Source organism: Sorex fumeus, unplaced genomic scaffold (assembly GCF_029834395.1).
Source record: "Sorex fumeus unplaced genomic scaffold, SorFum_2.1 ptg000063l, whole genome shotgun sequence".
NCBI classification, from domain to species: Eukaryota; Metazoa; Chordata; class Mammalia; order Eulipotyphla; family Soricidae; genus Sorex; species Sorex fumeus.
In genome coordinates, this window is record NW_026606120.1 from 42,147,672 (window position 1) to 42,165,239 (window position 17,568).

Below are 17,568 nucleotides of genomic sequence, written 5' to 3' on the forward strand. Positions count from 1 at the left end.
TGGGTTCTCAGAGTCCACTAATACTGTAGGATAGCTGAGGACTCACAGCATCAGTTCCCAGGCCCCATCCTTACCTGGAGCTGAGAGGGGCTGAGTTTGGAGCAGAAGCTCTAAATCAAGCCCCCAATAGCTTCTGTACTGGCCTGAGGGGAGGACAGACTCTGGCTTGGGACTGATAGTCTGTCACCAGGTTGTGTGTGTGGGAAGTGCAATAAGGATTTGTCTGGGAGGCAGGCTGACCAAGATGCTGGTGCTGCAGAGGCTGCAGGCTGGAAACACTACAAAGGCTCCTGTGGACCTGGCTGTCCTCATCCAGGAACTACAAACACCTCTAGTTCCAAAAAAGTAAAGCAGGCTCAGAAACAAGTCACTAAGCATGCAGACAGACCTGGAAGAGAATCTGGCCAGGGAAACTTCTGTGACTGGGAAAGAGCCTTCAAAGTAGGCCCTACAAGCCTGGAGATGTCTTTTAAGTTAAAATGACAGTTATAGTCAAGGCAGTGAAATCCCTAATGCTAACAAAGTACTTTCATTTTCTGTTACTCCCACCAGGCCTTGTCCAAAGAGACACACATTTCTCCCTCATTGCAATTATAATATGTGTACAATTTTATAGGCAGGTGGGAAACTCTTGTCTACTTAATATTTTTCATGTTTCAACACAGCTTTTATCATCAGATTTAATAGCTGCATAAAATAAAATAATATAGATACTCTACTAATGTACTCAATAACTCTCCTTATACTGGGAATAGAGTTTGGTTACACTTTTTTAATGTATTTTAGGTGCTATGGTTTACAAAACTGTTAATAATGGTAGGGCTTCAAGAACACAACATTCCAGCACTGCACACTTTACCAAAATCTCTGCTTTCTTTCACCATTGTCACAGTTCCCCACTCCATCTTATTCCCTCCCCCAGCACCCCAGTGGTAAGCTTTCTACTGAACAGAGACTTTTATTATTGAATAATGTCATATCAAACATCTTCAAAAAACTAATTGTTTTACACACTAAACTAACAGAGATAAAGCACATGCTTTCTGACTTATTGCATTCTGTTCACTTAAAGATGGTACTATTTACTTTACCTCAGTAGCCAGGCTTGAGTCCACAACCCAGCTCAAACGCTCTCACTCCAACCTCACTATGTTGGCTTGTTAAAAGTGTGCATTGGGAAGGGGAAAAGGGGGAGACACAGTTTTTACTAGCTTTGTAAGTGTAGCATTGGAAAAGCTGTTTTGTTATTCTGTTCACTAGCAAAGCTAAGCATTTTTCCCAGGTATTTGTCAACAGACCAAATTTCCCTCCTCAAATAACTGCTTAGAAGTGTGGCCTGCTTATCTACTGAGTTATAATAATTGTTAATTTATAAATTTTACTGAGTTTTTAATGTGGCACTACTCTCAACCTTTTCTGTACAATAGTTGGTACAATGCCCTTTATTCATCTAGAGCTTTCTCATCTCATTGCATTTTTCTGTTGGTTATTTTTTTAATGGGGGCTATACTTAGCAGTGCTCAGGGCTTACTCATGGCTTTGCACTCAGGAATCACTCCTGACTGGGCTCAGAGACCATATGGGGTACCGTAAAGGGGATTGAACCTGGGTCAGGCATGTGCAAGGCAAGTATTTTACTCACTGTACTATCTCCAAGCCTGCTCGGATAGGGGCTGAGCATCCTCCACCCAGATCCTCCATCTTCCAGTAGGTGGGGGTCACACCCACCAACTGCTCCCTGGTGCCGTGTAATCCCATCAAAGGCCAAGACCCGGAGACTATAAAACCCAGCTCCCAGAAGCGCATCTTATTATCTCATTCTTGCTTTGGACAACTTGGCAGGCTACCGAATGTAACCTGCCCACACGACAGAGTCTGGCAAATTCCCCATGGCATACCCAATATGCCAAATACCAGTAATAATGATGGGTCTCATTCTCTTAACCCTGAAAGAGCCTTGAATGTGGCACTTTTTAGAATCTCAGGGCTAGGACAAAGGAGACGTTACTGGTGCCTGCTCAAGGCAATCGACTATCTCTCTAGCCTTTCATTTCTTTTTTAAGGAGAAAAAAATATTTTGTTTGTGTTGTTGTCAGACAGGATTTTTCTTTGTGATTTCTTTATGGCTTCAAAACTTAGTGCATTTCCTGTTCAATATAGTATCAGAAGTACTTGCCATAGCAGTTAGGCAAGAAAAAGATATCAAGAGCATCCAGATAGGAAAAGAAGAAGTCAAGCTGTGACTATTTGCTGATGATATTAAAATCTTAAAGACTCTGCAAAAATCTCCTAGAAACAATAGATCTGTGTAGTAAAGTGGCAAGTTATAAAATCAATACCCAAAAGTCTGTGGCTTTCTGATATACAAATAATGAAGGAGAAAAAAGAGATATTTAAAATAAATCAATCCTGTTCACAATTGTATCTCAGAAAATCAAGTACCTCAGAATTAGCTTAACTAAAGAGGTGAAAGACTTATACAAAGAACACTACAAAACATTACCTCAAGAAATAAAAATAGAACACAAGGAAATGGAGTCACATCTCTTGCTCCTGGATTGGGAGGATTAACATTATGAAAGTGTCAATACTCCCCAAAGCATTATACAGATTCAATGAGTCCCTATAAGGACACCCATCATATTTTTTCAAAGAAATAGATCAAATAATCCTGAAATTCATACATAACAATAGCCCCCACAAATAGCTAAAACAATCCTTGGGAAAAATAAAATGAAAGGCATCACCAACTTCAAACGGTACTACAAGGTGGTAGTAATTAAAACAGCATGATATTAGAATAAAGACAGACTCACAGATCAATGGAATAGAGTTGAATATTCTGACACAAACCCTCAAGTATATGATCATTTAATCTTTAACAAAAGAGCAAGAAATATGAAGTGGAGCAAAGAAAACTTCACAAGCAGTGCTGCAATAACTGGGCAGCTACTTGTGAAAAAAAAATGAACTCAGACCTCTAACACTAAGCACAAAAGTCAGACCAAAATGTAATAAAGACCTTAATATCAGACCTGAATCTATAAGGTACTTGGAGAAAAAATATAGGCAGATCGCTCCATGACATTGAAGCTAAAGGCATCTTCAAAGATGAAAAACCACTGACCAAGCAAGTTGAAGCAAAGAGAATGATATGGGATACATTAAAATAAGAAGTTTCTGCACCTCAAAAGAAACAGCAACCAAGATACAAAGATATACCATGGAATGAGAAAAATTATTTACCCAATTTGAAGTTCATTAAATTGATTATAAATGAATTCATATGGAAAGCATCATACTATGTGGAAAGAGTCATAAGGAGAGAGACAGACATAGAATGATTACACTCATTTGTGGGATATAAAAAAACCATAGTATGGGTGTTACACCCACCAACTTCCCCCAGCACCATGTAATCCCATCAACCACCAAGACCCAGAGACTATAAAACCCTGCTTCCAGAAGAGAACAGTGTAGAGTCTCCTGCCTCCGCGCCTGGCTGTCCTCACCGGGGCCCCTTGGAGGAGGGTGGGTTGAGTTTCCCTCCCCACCCCAAGCAGAGCCCTGGCAGCTGAAGACCTCCGGTTCCAGCCACAGCCATGCCTAAGACCACTCTCCACACGTTCAGACGTGCATCACACATGAAGGAAGTGTCAGAGGAACCCAGGTGTGCAGGATCCGGGACGTAGATCTCCAAGCCTGCTCGGATTGAGACTGGGGCCTCCTCCGCCCAAATCCCCCATCTTCCAGTATGTAGGCGTTACACCCACCAACTGCTCCCGGCGCTGTGTAATCCCATCAATGGCCAAGACCCAGAGACTATAAAACCCTGCTCCAGGAAGCGTGTGGCCACATTCAAGGTCACACGACATCTTATTATCTAGTTCTTACTCTGGAGAACCTGGCAGGCTACCAAAAGTATCCTGCCCACACGGCAGAGTCTGGAAAACTCCCCATGGTGTATTCAATATGCCAAAAACCAGTAACAATGATGGGTCTCATTCTCCTAACCCTGAAAGAGGCTCGAATGTGGCACTTTTTAAAAACTCAGGGCTTGGAAGAAGGAGACGTTACTGGGGCCTGATCGAGGCAATCGATGAACAACAGGATGACAGTGATACAGTGATAGTATGAAACTAATACACAAAATCAGTAGAAACAAAGGCCAGTCGGGCAGGACAGGTTAGAATAGAGAAGGGACCACTATGACAATGATAGTTGGAAATGATCACTCTGGACAAGAACTGAGCACTGAAAGTGGGTAAAGGGACAAACATGATAACCTTTCATTACCTGTATTGCAAACCATAATGAGAATAAAGAAGGAGGAGGAGGAGGAGGAAGAAATAGAAGAAGAAGAAGAAGAAGAAGAAGAAGAAGAAGAAGAAGAAGAAGAAGAAGAAGAAGAAGAAGAAGAAGGAGGAGGAGGAGGAGGAGGAGGAGGAGGAGGAGGAGGAGGAGGAAGAGGAGGAGGAGGAGGAGGAGGAGGAGGAGGAAGAGGAGGAGGAAGAGGAGGAGGAGGAAGAGGAGGAGGAAGAGGAGGAGGAGGAGGAGGAGGAGGAGGAGGAGGAGGAGGAGGAGGAGGAATTGGAGGTTGAAAATATACACTGGTGAAGAAACAGTTATTAGAACATTGTATGACTAAAACCCAATCATGGACAACTTTGTAACTGTGTATCTCACAGAGATTCAATTAAAAAATTCTGAGTGTTTTCTTCATAAAGATTTTATTCTGTACTAACATTTCTATTTTCAAAGATAGTTTGTACATTAACCTAACCTTCTTTAGTCTATTTTGGTATGAGGGGAACTCTAAATTTCAATTCTTCCATGTTACCCGGTTGCTCAGCATCATTCATTTTTAATTATTTCAAAATCATTATTTTGCAAATTAGTATAAAATCTAATGAAACAGACATTATGACTTGCTCTGGGCTGCTTTTGTTGCTTACTTTTTAAGAATGTGCTTTGAAATTTTCATCTGCTTGTCTTTCCAGAATCTGTTGAGGTAAGAAGAAATACTATTGAGTTTGGTACGGGCTGGGTTGTTTCTAAAGTAACCTAAGATGATACATTTCATAATGTCAAGCAGGATCATGTTGGAATATAGTATTTGTCACCCCATCCCACACCATAAGCTTGCAATTTTCCTTATGAAGGTCAGACATATATTTTGCTTCTTCCTAAGCGTTTTAAGTCACTTCTTACATAAATGGATTTTTTATTAAACATTCTGGCTATTACAGTGTTTACTTAGACCATCAATTCTTTTTTAAAATTTTATTTTATTGTTATAAAGTTGTTCACAATAATTGATTACATTTAATATTGCCAATCCCAGCACCATTATACCTTCCCACCACCATATTTCAAATGTTTCCACACCAATCCCCAAAGCCAACCCCCAAAGCAAGACCTGGAGCGATAGCACAGCAGGTAGGGCATTTACCTTGCATGCAGCTAACTCACGTTCGATTCCTCCCCACCTCTCAGAGAGCCCAGCAAGCTACCGAGAGTATCCCGCCCACACTGGCAAGCTACCTGTGATGTATTCAATATGCCAAAAATAGTAACAACAAGTCTCCCAATGGAGACCTTACTGGAGACCGCTCAAACAAATCAATGAGCAACGGGAGGACAGTGCAGTGCAGTACCTATTATGAATAATCTGCTAAAAATTATCTTAAAAGTTTCCTTAGAGGAAAGTGTATGAAGATTGTTGTATCTCACCCTGGAGCCATTCAGCCCTTATCTTGGTACATCAGTGGTGATATTACTCCAGGAATTCTAAAATTTTAAATATGATGATGATGATGATATACCTGAGGTTAATTTAAATGTTTTCAACTTTGTGATCTGGAGGCATCCCTACAGCATGTTGCTCTCACGTTGATCTCTTCTGGAGAGATTTATTTCTGAGTCTCTGGATGATGGCCATTAATGGGATTTTATGACATCTTATTATCTCATTCCTACTTTGGACAAACTTGCAGGCTATCGAATGTAGCCTGCCCACAGGGCAGAGTCAGGCAAACTCCCCGTGGCGTACCAAATATGCCAAATACCAGTAACAATAATGGGTCTCATTCTCCTAAAGAGCTTTGAATATAATCTCAGGGTTAGGATGAAAGAGACGTTACTGGGGCCTGCTCGAGGCAATCGACGAATAACAGCATGGTAAAGGTAAAGGCCCTCCCGTTGATCGTCGATTTGCTCGAGCGGGCCCAGTAACGTCTCCATTGGAGACTTTGTTGTTACTGTGTTTGGCATATCGAATACTCTCGGTAGCTTGCCGGGCTCTCCGAGAGGGGCGGAGGAATCAAACTTGGGTCGGCCATGTTGGCCACTTGTAAGGCGAACGCCCTACCCGCTGTGCTATCACTCCAGCGAGCGATAGCACAGCGGGTAGGGCGTTCGCCTTACAAGCAGCCAACATGACCAGCCCGAGTTCGATTCCTCCGCCCCTCTCAGAGAGCCCGGCAAGCTACCGAGAGGTATTTGATATGCCAAACACAGTAACAGTAACAACAGGATGATGAAATGAAAATGAAATGAATGAGATTGTATGGTGACAGAGGCAGCTTGTGGGTGTGACTACCAGGACACAGGAAGCACAGGGAGATGGGGGGAAGTCACCCAGTCCCCACTAGTGTGAGCCTGGAGATTCTGTAGACCATCAATTCTTATGTATATAGTTTGCATTCATCCTCCTTCTCCTATTCTAATTCATTTATTCTTGCTAGTTCTGTCCATAAAGTTTCTTGTGCTCTCGTTTTTCCCCAGTTTTTTGTTTTTATTTTTTGAATCTTGTCTTACTAATTAAATAGAATGTCCAACCAAGAGCAAGTTGAACCACTTTAAATCTTTCCAGGCACTTGGCGGGGTGTAAATTAAGTTGTTAAGTAGTTAGTGTGCTGATAATAGGAACTCTTTTTTCCCTCCCTAATTTAGAAGATACTTTACCAGTGCTGATTTAAGTTTAAAATAAATCAGCTTCATCCTATTGATGAGTCCTTTCACTATTGTTACAAGTTTTCTTACTTTGAATTATAATTTTTAATAATTTGACTTGCAAAAATGTTTTTTGGTGTAATTATTAAGGTGATTTTATGCCTGTTATTTTGGTCCTCGTTTTTGCCGTTCATCCTTTGGAGACTGAACTTGAAAGGGAACAAGGAAATTTTAGGCTGGCTGAATTTCAGCCCAAGTCTTCCAAGTCTGGTTCCCACAGGATTTGACCAGCCAGCACTTAGCAAGGTCTGTTCGCGGTCCCCAAAGACCTGCCTTTAGCGGGGATTTGCGCGGGGCGGGGCTGTGGCTTCGGAGGCGTCGCGAGATAGGCAGTGGCAAGCAACGGCAACAGTTCTTCGATTTTAGAAGACTCTAAGGATAGGGGGCTTCGCTGAAACGGCTGAACGCCCCCTCTGAGAAGCGACTCGAATACCTGTGACTAGAGCAGCTGATGCCCAAGTACAACATCCAACAGGAAGATGGCATTCCGACAAGCCTTTCCCCATCTCCTTCCGCACAACTCTCCCAGCAGCCGGGTCGTCGCTCTTGGTGCCTGAGGTCGCAGACTGGGAGGCTGCGCACTGCCCAGCACGTCGGAGCTGCGGGCTGCAGCCCGCCCCAGCCGCCCTCTCCCGCTGCTTTCTGCGGCGCTTGGGGAGACTTTTGTTCCGCTCCAATTAGCCAGAACAGTGCCTGCTTCACTCACGGTCTAACAGAAAGCCGAGCCCTGCACTGGCGACACCTCCAGGGTAAACCTCATTCAACCCCCTGCAAGCAGCCGCTGGGGGAGCTGACTCACCTTTCTCCTCCCACCAACCCATGGGCTAGGAGTTCCCAAAACAGTCCTCAAACTTCCCTGGAACTTAATGTCAAGTCTGTGAGGTTGGGACACTGGGTCATTGTTATTAGCCGGGATTTTACAGATTTCACAGATGGAACTCACCCTCTCCTCCCTCATGTCTCTATGTAAAGTTCTTTAAATAAAACGATGATATTTCACTATTCCACCTCTATCTCTCTCTGTTGCCCTTCATAACAAAACTTTCAAGAGCTGCTTATTCCTGCTTCCCTTACCTCCAGCTCACCTTTAACTCACTGACCTGGCTCCCATCCCACCAACAATGTCATTGGTTTGTCCTCAATTCTGAAGCCACAATGGCCCACAAGTTATCTTTTTTCTTCCTTTCTTTTCTTTCTTCTTTTTTCTATGGAATCACCTTGAGATACAGTTACAAAACGTTCGTGTTTGAGTTTCATGAACTCAAATCCATCTCTCAAACATCTATCCCTCCACCAGTGCACATTTTCTACCCTACCACCAATGTCCCCAGTACACCCACACACACATCCTAACCCTCCCCCTGCCTCTATGACAAATTCCCCCCATACTCTCTCTCTCTCTCTCTCTCTCTCTCTCTCTCTCTCTCTCTCTCTCTCTCTCTCTCCTTTCAGCACTTTCAGCACACATCTCCCAACCTGAACAATCAATCCTTCCAACCATCATTGACTTAGTGATCCCTTCTCTATTCCAGCTGCCTTCTCACTCAGCACATGAGACAGGCTTCCAACTATGGAGCAATATTCCTGGCCCTTGTCTTTACTGTCCTTGGGTGTCAGTCTCATGTTACGTTATTTTATATTCCACAAATGAGTGCAGTCATTCTATGCCTGGTCTTCTCTTTCTCACTCATTTCACTTAGCATGATACACTCAATGACTATCCACTAATAAACAAATTTCATGACTTCATCTTTCCTAACAGATGCATGGTTTTCCATTGTGTAGATAGACGTACCAAAGGGGTTTTTTTGGGTTTTTTTTGTTGTTGTTGTTTTATGTAGGAGTACTGCTATTTATTCAGCCACTGGTTAGCTGATTGAATTGGGCATTAACTCCACCTTACCTTTTTTATTTTTTTATAATTTTATTTAAGGTAAAGGCCCTCCCGTTGATCGTCGATTTGCTCGAGCGGACCCAGTAACGTCTCCATTGGAGACTTTGTTGTTACTGTGTTTGGCATATCAAATACTCTCGGTAGCTTGCCGGGCTCTCCAAGAGGGGCGGAGGAATCGAACTCGGGTCGGCCTTGTTGGCCGCTTGTAAGGCAAACGCCCTACCGCTGTGCTATCACTTGAATCACCATGAGAGCAGTTACAAAGCTTTCAGGTCTAAGTCTCGGTAATACAATGAAACACCCATACCTTCACCAGTGCCCATTCTCCACCACCAAAACCCCCAGTATACGCCCATCCCACACCCTCCCCCAACCTGTGGGGCAGATGATTTCCACATTACTCTCTCTCTCTCTACTTTGATCACATTCAATATTTTGACACCAGACCCACCATTATTATTTGAGATTTTACCCCAACACTCAGATCTGCTGAAAAGGCAACAGACCATTTATTTTCTATTGCTGGTTATGAATAACGTATGATGCCACATGGCTGCAGTAGTGGCCGCGTGATTTTGAAATTCCAAAATTTTAACACTTAAATCTGGAGCGATTTCTGCCAAAACTTGCTGGGTTCCAAGGTTTGCTCCTAAGTCTCTGGGATCATGGCCGTTAAGCAGCTTGATCAGGAGCCAGAAAGGCCATTCGTGAGCAATGACTTGGGGTTTCGTTGGGATGGGGAGGACAGGACTGGCTCCACCCCCATCTGTAAGGCCCAAAATGTCTCGTCACTGTGGGCCCAAACCTGACTGTCCAATGGCCTCTGGCGGATGACGGCCACCGAGCCACCAAGGGGGAGCAGGCGGAGTGACAACACCCTTTCCCCCCTGGGGTGGCCTGGCAACAGTAACCTACTGTGGGGTTCGACACATTTCTGCCAAAAGCCACTGGGTTTCGAGATTTGTTTCTGAGTCTCTGAGATCATGGCTGTTAAGCAGCTTGATCAGAAGCCAGAGAGGCCGTTCGTGGGCGATGACTTGGGGTCTCATTGGGGTGGGGAGGACAGGACCAGCTCCACCTCCATCCCGTGAGGCCCTGCATGTCTCGTCACTGCGAGCCCAAACCTGACTGTCCAGTGGCCTCTGGAGGATGGCGGCCACCAGGCCACCAGGGGGAACAGGCAAAGGCACGAAACCTATTCCCACCTGGATTGGCCCAGCACTGGTAACCTACTTCAGGGACCAGAAGCATTTCTGCCAAAAGTCGCTGGGTTTCGAGATTTGTTTCTGAGTCTCTGGGATCATAACCATTAAGCAGTTCAATCAGGAACCAGAGAGGCCATGCCTCCAATTATATAGCTGAGCCAGAGGTGGTTTGTGGGTGTGTTTCCCACATACCTAACTTTTGGCAGTTTGCTTTCTTGGTAAACTTCGCCCCAAGTTTTTGGGGTTTGGCTAAAGGCACAGCAGCAATTTTGGGGTATCTGGAAGTCTGAAGGCGCCATCAGGCCGCTGATGCACTCACCTCACAAGTACAGACTGACCTGCTGGCGGCACCATACCCCCATACCAAAGTATTTTAACCAGTTGTCTGTTCTCAGGAACTCTGGTGGTTTCCGGGTTCTGGCTATTGTGAACAGTGCTGCAATGAACATACATGTGCAAATGTCTTTTCTATTTTGCTTTTTTGCACCTTCAGCATATATTTCCAAAAGTGGTATTGTGGGGTTATATGGAATCTCAATTTCTGGTTTTTGAAGGAATGCCTATATTACTTTCCAAAAAGCCTGAACCAGTTGGCATTCCCACCAACAATGAAAGAGAGCCCCTTCTCCCAACACCTGTGACAGCTCTGGTTGTTCTTGTTCTTTTTGATGTGTGCCAGTCTCTGTGGTGTGAGATGATAACTCATTGTTGTTTTGATTTGCATCTCTCACCCACAAGTTTGCTGTGCAGGCGAGATACTCTCAGTAGCTTGCCGGGCTCTCCGAGAGGGGCGGAGGAATCAAACCCAGCTCAGCCGGGCCGGCCGCATGCAAGGAAAACGACCTGCGATAGCACAGCGGGTAGGGCGTTCGCCTTACAAGCGGCCAACATGGTCGACCCAAGTTCGATTCCTCCGCCCCTCTCGGAGAGCCCGGCAAGCTACCAAGAGTATTCGATATGCCAGACACAGTAACAACAAAGTCTCCAATGGAGACGTTACTGGGCCCGCTCGAGCAAATCGACGATCAACGGGAGGGCCTTTACCCACAAGTTATCTTAACCACACTTCTCTTCGCCCATAGCCCTTCACCCCTGAAATTCTTCCTGCTCCCAACTCTGAGGAAACAGCAAAAAAGTGGAATATAGCCCCATGTACCCCAAATCTGCCCCTTTATCAGTTTTTCTAGGGATCTCTGATCACAGCAGGACAGTTTCCTGTCAGACCCCTTTGCTCATTCCCTACCCCACCAAAAAATATTTTGTTAACCTCCTCTGAGTTTATCCCTCTGAAAACCTTTCTTCTTTGAGATGCAGATTCCTGAGATGAGAGCAATCTACACAATCGTTTTTGACATCCTAGTCACCAGTGGACATTCAGTGTTCAATCCATGGACACTCTGGTTGGAACCACTGTCCCCCATTGCTCTCAACTTCACCTGGTACTTCTACTACATTTGTCTCTGAGCTGGCTTTTCCTCCCCCTCCAGAGTCTGATCCATTCACACCTATTCTAGGTTCTCTCATCACTCTATCTGCCTTCTCTCCTCAAGTGGCCTTATGTATGTCCAGGGACTTTGTTGATGTCTCTGTGTTGCTGCTTCTAAAGACCAGTCAGCCTGCTGAGCTCCCAACTCACAGACCTGCAGAGACCTGGCACTTCCATTTGGATGTCTAAATGACAACACCAAATTTGACCATCCAATCCCAAACTAGTACCCACCCCCTCCATCAGACCCATCTTCATATTATGAATGTGTTCAGGGCACTTCATTACCAAACTAGATGCTCACCTGAGAGTCCCTTCACCTCTCTGTATTCTCACATAGTAATTATAATAAGGTCTTAGGTGCACACAACTCTCTGTCTCTCCCTGATCACTCTCACCAGCAGTTTCAGTTTCTTCTGGATCTTCCAGATATCACACAGATCTTCATCGACCCATCCTCTACTTCTCTGGAAAAAGAGGAGAAAACGTGAAAATAGAGATTGAATTCTCCTTAAAATGCTGAGGAACACCCTATCACACTCAGGATCAAACCACAACTCCTTCCTGGGGCTATGAGGTCTTCTGACCTAACTGTTCTACCCCATCAAGGGGTGCCACCTCCCACTTCCCCATTGCTTTTCCTTTCCTGATTGTTGGATAACATTGGTTTGTCCTTTCTCCCTTTTATGCATCCTCCCCCCGAAGGGTGTCTAACTTTGTTGAGTTACACCCATCACAGTGCTCCCAAGGCACTCCCATTCTTCTGTGTTTATCTTTTACTTCTCTTTTGTGCTCTGCTCCTGCTATCTAATCACTAGATCCCAAAATCAGACCCTGTGACTTGTAAAGTGAGATTCTTCTGAGGACTTTGGATTTTGTATTTACAAGTGAAATATTGCTTTTCTCTTTCCCTTATGTCCTTTGCATGGTTTACTTTAGAGCAATGTCTTTTGTGTATAGACACAGGAAGACAGTTAATGCTATGCTTTTTGTAACTTAGGAGTTAATTTACTCTGAATAATATTTATTCCTGGTCATCTGTCATATTTACTCAACTTAAGCCTCAGTGGTCCTTAGTTTCTAACACTCCAAAAGGAGGATCTTGGAGAGGGACTTGAATGGATCCTGAGCAGGCTGTAAACTACCCAAGCATCGAAAAGGTGCAAGCTGTAAGCTACTCTGGCATCAAAAAAGGGACAGACCTAGGGTCATAAAACACATAATAAGTTAAGAGCATGGTCAGGGACAAACTTGATCATGAACTAAATATAAGTAACTGGACAGAAAAGACTAACCTAGCCTGAGGACTGTGGTCTAGGAAAGATAGTGAGATGTCCCCAGGAGAGTCACCCTTTAAGCTTAATATATGTCTTACTGTGTCCATATAAAATGACTAGAAATATTATTAAGAAGTAAGTTTAAGATGACTGTTTAAATGGATACTGGCTAAGGAAAGGGGAAAACAATACACCTTAGATGGGACTCCACCCTTGTTCAGATCTCCTAACAGGATGAGATTTTGTCCTAGAAAATCCTCCCTTGAAGTAATGGTTTGACATCTGTTGACTATGTAACCACACCTATGTGTAATTGCTACCTCCAACCCTTGATGATTTCTCTATAACTAACTCTGTGAGACTGGAATAAACGGCTACTGATTACCAACCAATCTGGTGGCTCCAGTTCCCTCCTTCATTTGCCCATTGTCTTAGGTGGGACCAGGTGGAGAAATGGCTCTTGGCAACCAAACACAAGCATCATGCATCACATTTTGAACTCACACCTGATCTGTAGCATCTCTTGCTGTGGCAGGGCACTGTCACAAAGAATCCTTCCAGGTTCTGCACTAACTCTCCCTCTTCTAGGAGATGCCTTCCCTGTTCCTTCACTGGTCCCTACTCTTTCCTATGCACTCTTGTTTTGCCCTCTCAGGGAAACAGCCATCTTCTGATGTAACTGCCTCCCTGACAGGCCTCAGCTCAGCACCTTGCAGACTTCATGATACAAATGAACATCTGTATTTGTATTTGCATTAGGAAGATGTTTAGCTGTTTATTCTGCCTCTCCTGGGAACTTCTGAAAAGGCATGAACCAGGCCTTCCAGGAACCTATCTATCATTCAGTAAATAGTTATTGAATGGAAATGAAGGAGCACAGACAATACCCTCTTCACTGCTATAAATGACTATCCAATCTATAAAGAGACTTTTCACCCCGCCTACCCCAACTCCTGTTTAACTGAAATCAAGCCCCCAGGCCCATTTCAACTGTCAATCTCAAGATAGCTTCAAATCTTTCCCATTGACCCTCTGTCCCTACCATTAGACCACAACCCATGGGTGGGTCCTCAGAAATAGTCATTCCCAAAGTTATGATCAGCTGTACATACCAATGCCATGCATAAATTGTTTACTGAATGGTTCGTTCCTGCATGCAGGTGCCCTCCTACAGAAAGTGATGGAGAATTGGGGGGAAACCTAGCTATGAGCCAAAGAACCAAACTGAATTAAAGACCTTCTCTAGTGTACGAGAGAGAGAGAGAGAGAGAGAGAGAGAGAGAGAGAGAGAGAGAATGTGCTGGAAATGAAGGAGTAAAAATGAAGTCAGCATTAATGGTAAACTGAAATGGAATTGGTTGAGCTCTGCCCTAGCCATTGTGACAGCTTCCTGTTGGTTAGGGAGGAAGATAGTGGGGCTGGAAGTTCATGGACCATTGTAGCCCACAACAGGGCCAGAAGTCAGAAAGCCTATCCCCAAAGAAGGGCAAATTCTGAGTAGACTGGGTCCTGGAGACCTCCCCCAGGAGCCAACTAAGGTGAAGGCATCACAATAGTCTTACTTCTACCCAACTTGATCCACTGCTCCCTGCCTCTTACATGCCTCATTAAATCTACACTGCTTTCTTCCTGTCCAATCCAATCATAAAACAGTTCAACTCAGGATAAGCAGTTTGGCTCTCTAGAATGGCCTCTCACCCTCTCTGAGAAGAGTTCAATCTCCCTGGCCCACCTAGAAGGAAAAGAGTGGCTTCCTTGCCTAAGCAGAGGTGGGAGTTCCTTCCCTTAGCAGAGGTGGGAGTGAGGGAAGGGATTTCCTACCCCAAGTTTTTTGCTGATAGCTTCTGCTGACTGTATGGTGATTGTCATTCCATCACCTGATGCTAAGGAGAAAAGTCCATGACATCTTCTGTTTTCACATGTCCTCTCTCAGCTCTCACTACCTGTGTTTTCTCTGTATTGTAGCTCAGCTTCATAACTAAGAAACTATCTTTATGGTGTGAGTCATTGTCCCAGGCTTTGGAACTGCTCATCAGTCTGTGTATTCTCATTTTCAGATACTGAGGCACCCACAGTTCAGATTCCTAACTCAAGGGCAATAGAAATGTTAGGAATCCTTCTTGTAACTTAAGAACTGGATGGATCAAAACACATTAAAAACCAAGTCCATGAGGTCTGGTCCTTAGCAGAAAGCTTGTCAAAATGAGGGAGAGGAAGAAGGAGAGGAGAAGGAGGCACGTTAGGAAAGAGGCGGGCTCACTATGACAGTGATAGTGGGAAGTGATCACTCTGGACAAGAACTGAGTGCTGAAAGGAGGCAAACTGGATATGCACAATCCCTTTCAGTAACAGTATTTCAAGTCACAGTGCCTAAAGGAAAAAAGAGAAGAAAAGTATTTGTTTGAGGCAGGCTGAGAAGGAAACCAGGTACATTGATGGAGGAAAATGGACACTGGTCAAGGGATGAATGCTCAAACATTATACAACTGAGACTCAATCATAAACAACTTTGTAACTTTATATATCAAGGTGATTCAATTAAAGAAGAGAACCGGGTGGGTCAATGAGTATTTTATGTGGAAAAATAAACCTTTCATGCCAATCTTGCTATTTTGTGTTGTGGCACGAGAGTTTCTCTGGGAAGATATTCTCTGCTAGGATAGCTAGCAAGCACATCTGCACCAGGCAGAGTCTGCAATTACACTTATTTCTAGAAATAAACAGTATTCCTGTTTTGCTTGACTGCCCATGTAACAAAGGTTACATAATTTGAATAACTATTTCATTTCAAACTCTCTACCACCCCATTAACTTCACAAAGGGGAGAGATGCTACCAATGCTATCCTCTGAGTCCCCAGTAATAGAACAGTTAAGCTGTTGATATCAGGAGTCCCATATACTGTTACTATTGGAATAACTGGATGACCACTTTGAGGAAGGGTGGAGGAGCTCTTATGCCAGATTTGATAGCATAAAAGGTCCCTGGGGTAATCCAAAGCAAAGCACAGATGCTCACTGAAGGACATTAGGGGCGGGAACAAGTTGCTCTGAGCCTGCAGCAGTGAGGACCAGCAGCAGAGTGGGCCTGGCCTGTTAAGACTCACCAGGCGGGGTAGGGAAGACGGTAAGCCTGAGGGTAAGGGTATTTAGATTGTGGGTTTTTTTTGTTTCTTTGTTTGTCTTTTGGGGTCATACCTGGTGATGCTCAGGGGTTACTCCTGGCTCTGCACTCAGGAATTACTCCTGACTGTGCTCAGGGGACCATGAGGATGCCAGCGATCAAATCCAGATCAACATGTGCAAGGCAAGCACCTTAACCACTGTACTATCACTGTAGTCAGGCGTGGTTAGTACTTGGATGAAAGACAGACCCTGAGAAGGAGAGAACAGATTCTTCTCCCTGGAGGGCACTGGGAGTGGGGGAACTAGATCTCCAGTTACTGGCTCCAGTCCTGCTTGGCTCCTTCCAGGACTTCATCCTTCCTGGAAACATTAGCAAACAAATAAATAGAGGTGCCAAGGGCAGAGCATGGGGGACGGGGGGATGGTGAGGGGGTCAATTCCAGACTAGGGCAATTCTGGGCAGAACCAGCTCCTCTCTCTCCTGGGAAGAATTTCCATGTCTCTGCAGCAGCTCCATCCTGCTTAATGTGAACATTTAGCCATTCTAATTAATGAGCAAACATTCTTTGCAAAACAATGTTTAAACACCTTAGGATTAATTTAATCAAATATTTAATTGCCCTGTAATTAATTATCTAAGCTTAATGAATTGAGCCTTCATTCTGGGAGTTGGGTTTATACCAATGACTTTGAAAATAAATAGGTGGGGGATCTTTTAGAATAAGGCTTCCTGTTGCCAAGTGGAACTTGGGAAAACGGGGAACCCCTGTGACCTGTGAAGCTCTTCTTGCTCCCCGTCTCCACTAAGCAACCTAAGTCCAGATTTCTCGGATTGAAGAAGTGCAATCTTCACTTGGAGAAGCTGGTGGACTCAGGACAGTGTCCAGGAACACATAGGTCTCAGACAGAGAAGGATGAACAAGCTGGAGATGGCAAGATACCCCTATTGTCTGAGCCCTGTGCCTCTGGCAAGCACTCGCTTCTCCTAACCTGCCGATCTCCCTAGGTTCTGGGCAGTTCTAAGAAAAATTTATAAAGGGGTTTTGTGTGCAGTAGTTTTGTACACATGTGAAGAATATCCTATGTTCTCTTGTATGCACATCCCCTTCTCCACTGTCCTCAGAGTCCTTTAAGCATGGAGCTCAAAGGGTATAGTGGGGGGGGGGGGAGTGATGACCCAATCATAGGATTTGGTTCACTGCCAGCAGAAGTGTGGAGAGTTAGTGGTCTGCCAGCAGACAGCATGCAAGTAGCTGATGTCATCCTCTATTCTGGGATTTGCAAACCCATTTTCAAGTTTCTAGGACCCCTAACTCTGAGCAGAGGCCCTAGTTCTCTGTCCTGACTTTCTCCTAGGGTGTTAGCAGAAGACCAGCTGTGGGCTGTGGATAATACCTGCCAAGAAATCACGACAATTGAGGTCCCCCAAGGATAAATACCTAGTAATAGCTCACAATAATCATGTCTGATGTGCCAGGCTCTGGTATGAGACTTAATAAACATATGGTGACAGTTTAAGTTCTTGTAGCAAGACTTATCTTTGGGGAGCAGGGTCTAGATCATTGGCC